The sequence below is a fragment of the Oryzias latipes genome, chromosome 21 (genome assembly GCF_053564925.1).
Source record: "Oryzias latipes strain Hd-rR chromosome 21, Olatipes_Hd-rR_3.1".
NCBI classification, from domain to species: Eukaryota; Metazoa; Chordata; class Actinopteri; order Beloniformes; family Adrianichthyidae; genus Oryzias; species Oryzias latipes.
In genome coordinates this window covers 22,562,903-22,571,419 of record NC_136257.1, presented here as the reverse complement: position 1 = coordinate 22,571,419, position 8,517 = coordinate 22,562,903, and positions in this window count along the sequence as shown.

Here is an 8,517-nt window from a genome sequence, read left to right as displayed (position 1 = left end):
TAAACCTTTAAACCGCAACTCAATCCCCTGAAGACTATCCACTTGCTAATAAACTAGCTTCTCAATTAGCACCAATGTGCCACTTTAACGATAAGACTAAACCAATTACATGCTGTGCTGCAGATAACTTCTAATCTACTAAAAAGGCTCAATCTCTGTTCTTTCTTTCTTTTCCATTTCAGTGCAGATACCTCAGGGCTTTTTATTCTCCTACCAGGACAAGATATCACTTTGAATTATCAGTACTGAGGGTACATCAAGCATATCAGGTCAGATAATCTCCTGGAGGCCATGGCAGTGTTTTTGTGTCTGTGTAGGAGGTGATGACAGCATTGAAGGTGAGATGAGCAAAGGTTAATCCGTGGCCTACAGTTCCAACACTTCGATTACAATCCTTGAAACTTAGTTGCTGTTCATTGATAGACTTGTTTATTTAATTTCATTGTGACTGCTACTCTTGGGAATTTCAAGCAGAATCTTTCTGTTTTTCTCTTCTGAGCAGCAGCCAACAGTTGTTATAATGCTTTGAAAAATGCAGATTAATAATGCACAAAAGCTCTGCATCAGATTTCCCTAAATTAAAAAAACCCTGAAAACTAGATCATCATTGGTTCAGAGTTTTGCTAAAAATCCCAAATTTTTAATGTAACGTTAATATAAAAGCATTAATGATAATAAGTTGTTTAAATTTAAACTTTATATAAGTTACATTTTTCCCCAGGATTTCTTAAAAACAATAGATCAATCTACTCCAAAGTTCACTGTTTCAAACACAGAAGTTCAAAATTCCCTTCTTTTAGTAAACAAATCCATTTTTGATTTGAAGAAGAGACATCATCCTCTTGTAAGATTGAAAATACGTTGAATTCAGTCCCACTTCAATTGTCTTTCACAGCAATGGCCGACATTATTTTCTCAGCTTCAAGCTGTCATTAAAATGTTGATTTTCAATAAAGATGTTGCACTGCTTCTATTTTCTTTGGGGGAAATAAATATTTATTGAGCAGAAAGAGTGATAGCGGGGCCCAGAAACTCCCAGTGGAAGCTCAAAAAAGAAAGGAAAAAAACTCGAAGAGAGATGCAAGATTCGTTTCGTTAACTCAATGTTTCATAAAAATCTGGTGCTCGGATATGTGCAACTCATAATCAATTTTGTTTACAATTTCCTCCATTCCTGATATAATACATTTTTAACTTCTTTGTTTTGTGTCCTCATCACAAACTATGGTCCAAAACAGCCAGGAACAGGATAGACTGGTGTGAATTCTGCACATATTTCACTTGTTACTGGATTTTTGTCACCAGTCACCAATGGTAACTTCAGTTCTGCGTGTTATTCAATAGAAAATCATAATTCTATTGTGTTTAACTGCAGTACTAATCTATCAAATATCTCATCACCGTTGCAGTAAGAAATTTAACTTTTTAACTTAATATTGGGTATTCTGCATTTTGTGTGCTCTGTTGTGATTTCAATGAAATACAGTGGGGAAAAAAAAGTATTTAGTCAGCCCCCAAGTGTGCAAGTTTTCTCACTTAAAAAGATGACAGAGGCCTGTAATTTTCATCTTAGGTATACCTCAACTATGAGAGACAAAATAAGAATAAAATCCAGAAAAACACAATGTCTGATTTTTAAAAATTTATTTGTAAATTATGGTGGAAAATAAGTATTTGGTCAATAACAAAGGTTCAGCTCAAGTTCAAGTTCAACTGCAGGATTTTGAAATTCTTCTTACAATGCCACTCCTTTCATTACCCGGGCAGTGTGTTTGAGCTGAAAGACCCAGCCACGTTTCATCTTCAATGCCCTTTCCGGTTGGAAGGAGGTTTTTACTCAAAATCTGACAATACATACCCCCATTCATTCTTTCCTTTACACAGTCCTTTTAGGCAAGGCAAGGCAAGGCAAGTTTATTTGTATAGCACAATTCGTACACAAAGTAATTCAAGGTGCTTCACAAAACAGAAAAATGCATTAAAATCACAATACATCATAGAAATAATCAACATAAAATTTACTTTAAAAGAAAAGAAAAAAAAAAGAAAAAAATAATTGAAAATTGATTTAAAAATAAAGGAAGGAAAGGAAAGAAAAGTGCAGATAGGACCTTTCAGTCATATACACGGCTAAACAGAAATGTTTTAAGTCTAGATTTGAACATGAACACAGAAGAGGCCTGTCTTACGACTTCAGGGAGGCTGTTCCAGATTTTAGCTGCAGAATATTGAAACGCTGATTCCCCTTGTTTAGTTCTGACTCTGGGAATCAACAGGAGGCCGGTCCCTGAGGTCCTCAGAGTACGAGATGGTTCATGTGGCACTAACATGTCAGAGATGTACTTTGGTGCTCGGCCATGGAGAGACTTGTACACAAGCAGAGCTGCTTTGAAGTCTATTCTTTCAGGTACAGGGAGCCAGTGCAGAGACCTGAGCACAGGACTAATGTGATCATACTTCCTGGTTCTGGTCAGGACTCGAGCAGCAGCATTCTGGATGTACTGAAGCTGTTTTACAGCTCGTTTGGAGAGGCCGGTGAGCAGGCCGTTACAGTAGTCTAACCTACTGGAGACAAATGCATGAATAAGTATCTCCAGGTCTGGCTTTGACACTATGTTTTTGATTTTGGCAATGTTTTTCAGATGGTAAAATGCCGCTGATGTTACTGACTTGATATGGCTGTTAAAGTTCAGGTCAGAGTCCATGATTACCCCTAGATTTCTGACTTGATTTGAGGGTTTTAGAGACAGAGAATGAAGGTAGCTGCTGACACTTTCTCTTTGTTTCTGTGGGCCAAAAATAATAACTTCGGTCTTGTTTGAGTTTAGCTGGAGAAAGTTGTTCTGCATCCACGCACTGATCTGTTGGAGGCAGTGGCTGAGTGAATCCACCGGCCCATATTCACCTGTTGTCAGTGACACATAGATCTGAGTATCATCTGCATAGTTGTGATAAGATATGTTATTACTGCGTATTAACTGCCCTAGTGGCAGCATGTAGAGGTTGAACAGAAGGGGTCCCAGGATCGATCCCTGGGGCACACCACAAGTGAAAGACAGCCCCAAAAGCATGATGTTTCCACTCCCATGCTTTACCGTAGGTACATTATGTTGTTATTTGGATGCAACTCAGCATTCTTTCTCCTCCAAACAGGACGAGTATAGTCCTTACCAAAGAGTAATTTTTTGGGTTACATCTGACCATAGGACAAACTCTCCCAATCATCTTCTGGATCATCCAAATGCTCTCTAGCTAACTTTATACGGGCCTGCACATGCACTGGCTTTGGCGGGGGGACACGTCTGGCTCTGCAGGATTTGAGTCCCTGGCGGCCTAGTGTCTTACTGATGGCAGCCTTTTTTTTACTTTGGTCCCAGCTCTCTGCAGGTCATTCACTAGGTCCCCCTGTGTTGTTCGGGGTTTTTTGCTCACTGTTGTTGTGATCCTTTTGTGTTCATTTTTTCTGTGAGATCTTGCAGGGAGCAGCAGATGGAAGGAGATTAGTGGTCATGCATGTCTTCCATTTCCTAATAATTACTCCCACAGTTGATTTCTTCACACTAAGCAACCTATTGCAGATTCAGTCTTCCCAGTCTGGTGCAGGTTAGCAATTTGGTTTCTGGTGTCCTTAGACAGCACTTTGATCTTGGCCATGGTGGAGTTTGAACTGTGACTGATTGAGGTTGTGGACAGGTAACAAGTGGAGGATAGATGATCCTCCTACAGAAGACGTTACAGATCTGTGATAGCTAGAAATCTTGCTTGGTTGTAGGTGACCAAATACCTATTTTGCTCTATAATTTACAAATAAATTCTTTAAAAATCTGACAGTGTGATTTTTATAAATTATCTTTTCACATTTTGTCTCTCATAGTTGATAAAAATTACCGGCATCTCTAATCTTTTTTAGTAGGAAAACTTGCACAATTAGTGGCTAACTAAATACTTTTTTACATACAACTTCTCAGATTTAATTTGACATTAACCAACTGCATTTTTTATTATGCATTTTGTATTTACTAATACTAAAAATAAAAGGAAATGTATATTTAAGTTTATGTCTGAAAACATGGACATATACTAGGGGTACTTAGGGGGGAAACAGCTTTCTGAAAGCAGCAGGGCTAAATAAGTGGCTGAGTGACAGCAGTTATTAACCTGAAGCTTTTTCAACCTCAGCAGATAATAGAGACTTGACTTTAATGGTGCTGTGGAGCCACAGCTGCTCTCTGTGAGGAGAAAGATTTGACTGCAGCAATGTTGTACTGCTTAGCCTGATAGATAGATAGATAGATAGATAGATAGATAGATAGATAGATAGATAGATAGATAGATAGATAGATAGATAGATAGATAGATAGATAGATAGATAGATAGATAGATAGATAGATAGATAGATAGATAGATAGATAGATAGATAGATAGATAGATAGATAGATAGATAGATAGATAGATAGATAGATAGATAGATAGATAGATAGATAGATAGATAGATAGATAGATAGATAGATAGATAGAACAGCAGATTGATAATAAAACATATACTTAATAAGAGAATAACCAAAAAAAACGATAGCACAAAAACAAGTAAGTTAACACAGACCTATGGTAACTGGCAGCCTACCATGGCACCGATTGGGAAAAAAACCTTACATCATGTGATATTCACATCTATACTTTTCCATCAAATTCCTTTTTTTGTCCAGACTTCTAGTGGTTCTACAGTACTAGAAATTTACAATTTATATATATATATATATATATATATATATATATATATATATATATATATACATACATATATGTTTGTGTGTGTGTGTGGGTGGGTGTGTGTGTGTTTGAGCACCACATGTAAGAGCCATTAAGAGAAAAAATAAGAAATACAAGAAAGAAGGATACATTTATCAAGTAAAGCAATTTGCCTAATGGTCTTTGACAGAGCCATTGGCGGTCTTTATTTAGTTGCAGATGACTTCCTCCATACTGGCTTCCTCTGTCGCTGTTGCAGGCGGCTGTCAGGGGGAAAAAAACAATGAAGCTCCCCCCTGTTTTTACAGACAGACAGTTAATCACCGCCACTGTCTGTTGGTATATGAGACTGACTGGTTGTGCAATCTCCCGTGGCTTGAATATTTCCCCAAGCAAATGGTGGTCAAATCTTTATTAATGGAGCCGAAAAGAGCGAACCATATATTGGGAGTGTAACTGATGCAGTCCAGGTGAAAGCCGGAGGCCCTGCTAAAGACTGACAGATCAAACACTTTGTCTGTGCGTCGTTCCATTCAGCTCATGATGCTCTGAAGCACTGCTTCTCAAAACAGCACGTTGAAAAAGTCAGATGAAAAAGCCTTTCGAATTCTTTCATTTCAACATTTCTTGATATTTTACACGGTGAATGAATGCCAGGAAAAATTAGTCCTTTTTTCTTATTCAATTGCTGTTTTGCTGAAGGGAAAGTTTCAAGCTTGGAGGAGCTGATAAGAATGCCACCAGCATACTGAAGAAATAGTACTTATTAAAAAATCCCAGAGCATCATCCTCTGCTGGAGGATATTCATGTGTTGAAACACTGCTTTTCAGTATGTGGGCTCCAGTTTGTGTCTGAAGTAATGCTTATTTGTTTTTTTGTTGTTTTAATGCTTTTTCTTCACACACAAAAAACTTGTCACATTATTTTTTCTGATTGTTGGTTTTCGTATTTTAACGTAAGTAGTTTTTCTCAGTGATTTCAAAGCTACTTTTGCCTTCTTCTATGAAGAAGACCAATTGCCATAAACACGTGTGTGACACAAATTCCTCAAAAAACTCCCGCTGACAGCTCAAATGCTTTTAGCTGCAAGCCAGCAATAATGCTCACAGCTGACCTTTATGTATCTCTGGAAATGCAAACAACAAGCATCATAAATGCAACACAGGGTAATGGTAGAAGAGAGCATTATCTAGAATGTTACAATGCATCTTTTTGGGATTTGATGTTGATATACAGAAAATGCACAATCCTAACACTTGATTTTTTTTCTTCTTCAACCCATTTGCAGCCCTGTGGCAAAATTAAAAAGTAAAGAAATTTAAAAACTTGTTTGGACAAAAAGCACTTCATCACTATAGCATAATTGGGCTTTTCACAGATTGGTTTCTTAATAATTAGACTAAAGTCCTTTGAGCCTCAATATCAGCTCGTAGGCCGAACCATCCAGGAAAATAAACATAACAAATGTTTTTTATTTTTAATGAGGCTTAAACATAACTACTATGCTTAGGCTTCGCTAATAGTGATTAATCCTCTGTGCTGTGGAAACTTCAAATCCACGGTGTTTGCTGTTGTCTAGCTGAGATTAAAGGACAGTCCGCCAGGGAGGACTATAAGTGGTGATTTCAAATCTACAGAGAGAATAAAGTTCCTTAGAGATGCTGTGAAATGGGTCGTATTGTACCCTGCAAGTCTGGCATTAGTAATGGTAACAATTTCAAGCTGAGACCTTCATCATTTATATAAAAAAAGGCCTTTGGCAGATTACAGCTTTCAGAGAGAGCTCCTTATAATTCTCACATGTTTGGCAGTAACTAATTTTAAAAGCTAAATGAATCAGGAGGCATTCATTTTCAAACAGTCTCCTTTATTCTGTGTATATACATGCACGCATCACAAAAAATCAATTATTGGAGTGATTTCTCCCTGCTTTGTAAAGCAAATTGACTATAAGTATCTTCATCCACTTGTATCCTGTACATGTGCCAAATATTGAGTTTGCTAAGCCTCATGTTGCTGAAAGACATCGTGTCTCACTGCTCTTTGGTATTATCCTCTCCCTGCTGGCAGTCAGATGCCAGTTTGCATATCTGTTTGTTATAACCACAGGCAACAACAGGCAGGCTGCAGCAGTCATTACTGATGACATTTGATGAGGAAGAGGTCACAGGCTGAAAAACACAAATAAAACCGAAAAATCAAATCTGTTTTTGTCATTGACTTAACAAACCAAAGCAATCTCTTTCATGTATCGTTCTCTTGAACCCTCAGAGGACTACATGTGATGTTAAAAATGAATCATGCTTATATATAGATATATATAGAAAAGCTTTCTCAGGACTCTGTCACAGTTGCTATGATAAAGACGATGAAGGAAGAAAGTTGTTGTTCCCATCTGGACCTCTGGATGTGTAATGAACTCTTGGAGAGAAACAGTGGGTGCAAACATGTCTAACTTCAAATGCTGCTTAAATAAGAAAAACTAATGTTTTTGCTGGACTAATAGGAGTGACTCTGGCTTTTTTTTTAAGAATTCCCACTTGATGTCACATTTCACTGTGATCTGTGCTGTTATTTAATTGCTCCAGCTGCATTGGTTGTTTCTCAGATCCTCGTTTATTAGGGAGGAGGCTGTGGAGCAGAACCATTTAAGTGCAGTAAGTCATTAAAATTCATGTAAAAGACCAAGCAAAAGATGCTGTGTATCTGTAGAAACCGTATTTTACTTCAAGATTCTCAGTTACTCATGTCATGTTATCCTTGGATTTGTTCTTCATCCCTGTGGCTTCTTCTGTTATCTGTCATAGAACAAGCTCTCAGACAGTTGGACAGGATCATGAAAACTCTTCTGTTGTCAGTCTAAATTAAAAGTCCATGGAAGCTGAGACACAAATCAAAACGCAATAGACAATAAACCTTAACCCTCACAATCCATCTATATGCCAATGCAGGTCCAAAAAGTTAGGGCATGGAAAAAATCTGTAAACTGACTGTCAGGGAACGGAGACGTGGACACAAGATGCAGGACGACAGAAGCTGTGAAACACAAGGACTTTAATCCTGAGGAAGGCTCTGAGACTCGTACACTAGTAACAGTCATAAGAGAACGATCCGGTGACAAGTGAGGAGGAACACAAGGTATATATACACAACAGTGATTGACAACAGGTGAGTAGACAGGTGCTGGCGATGAAAGAAGTCAAGTCAACAAAAGCACAACGGAACACCAAACAGGAACCTAACAAAATAAAAGCCCCAACTCGGAAGGGAAGGTTAACCTAACCGCCCTGGCCCCCGGTACCCGACACTGACTGGTGGATTGTTGTGAGAAATGTAGACTCTATGTGCAGTCCAAATAAGTGTCTGCCACTGGTGGTCCTCAACAAAGTACCTTGATATAAGATGCATGCATACATAATTACTGGAGAGAAATTTTTTTTATTCCACATTATTTTAGCTTTTTGTGTTTTTTATAGATAAAGCTGACATCATTTAACTTCAAGTAAATTGCAGTTATTAAATTACAAGAAACTGCAATCCGTCATGGAGAGCCCTCTTCATCATCATCCTCTGCAAGAGAGCACGGGTGCACTGGGGAACTCCTTCAGTCAGAGGCACTTTACACCTCGCTGCAGGAAGGATCGCTTTTGCAGATTTCTTTCTTCCTCTGAGCCATTAGACTCCACAATGCATCATAGACACTGGACACTAAATATTGTTGTTTTTTTAGTAGTATAATAATAGTATTTTTAGGGTTATTTGTTATC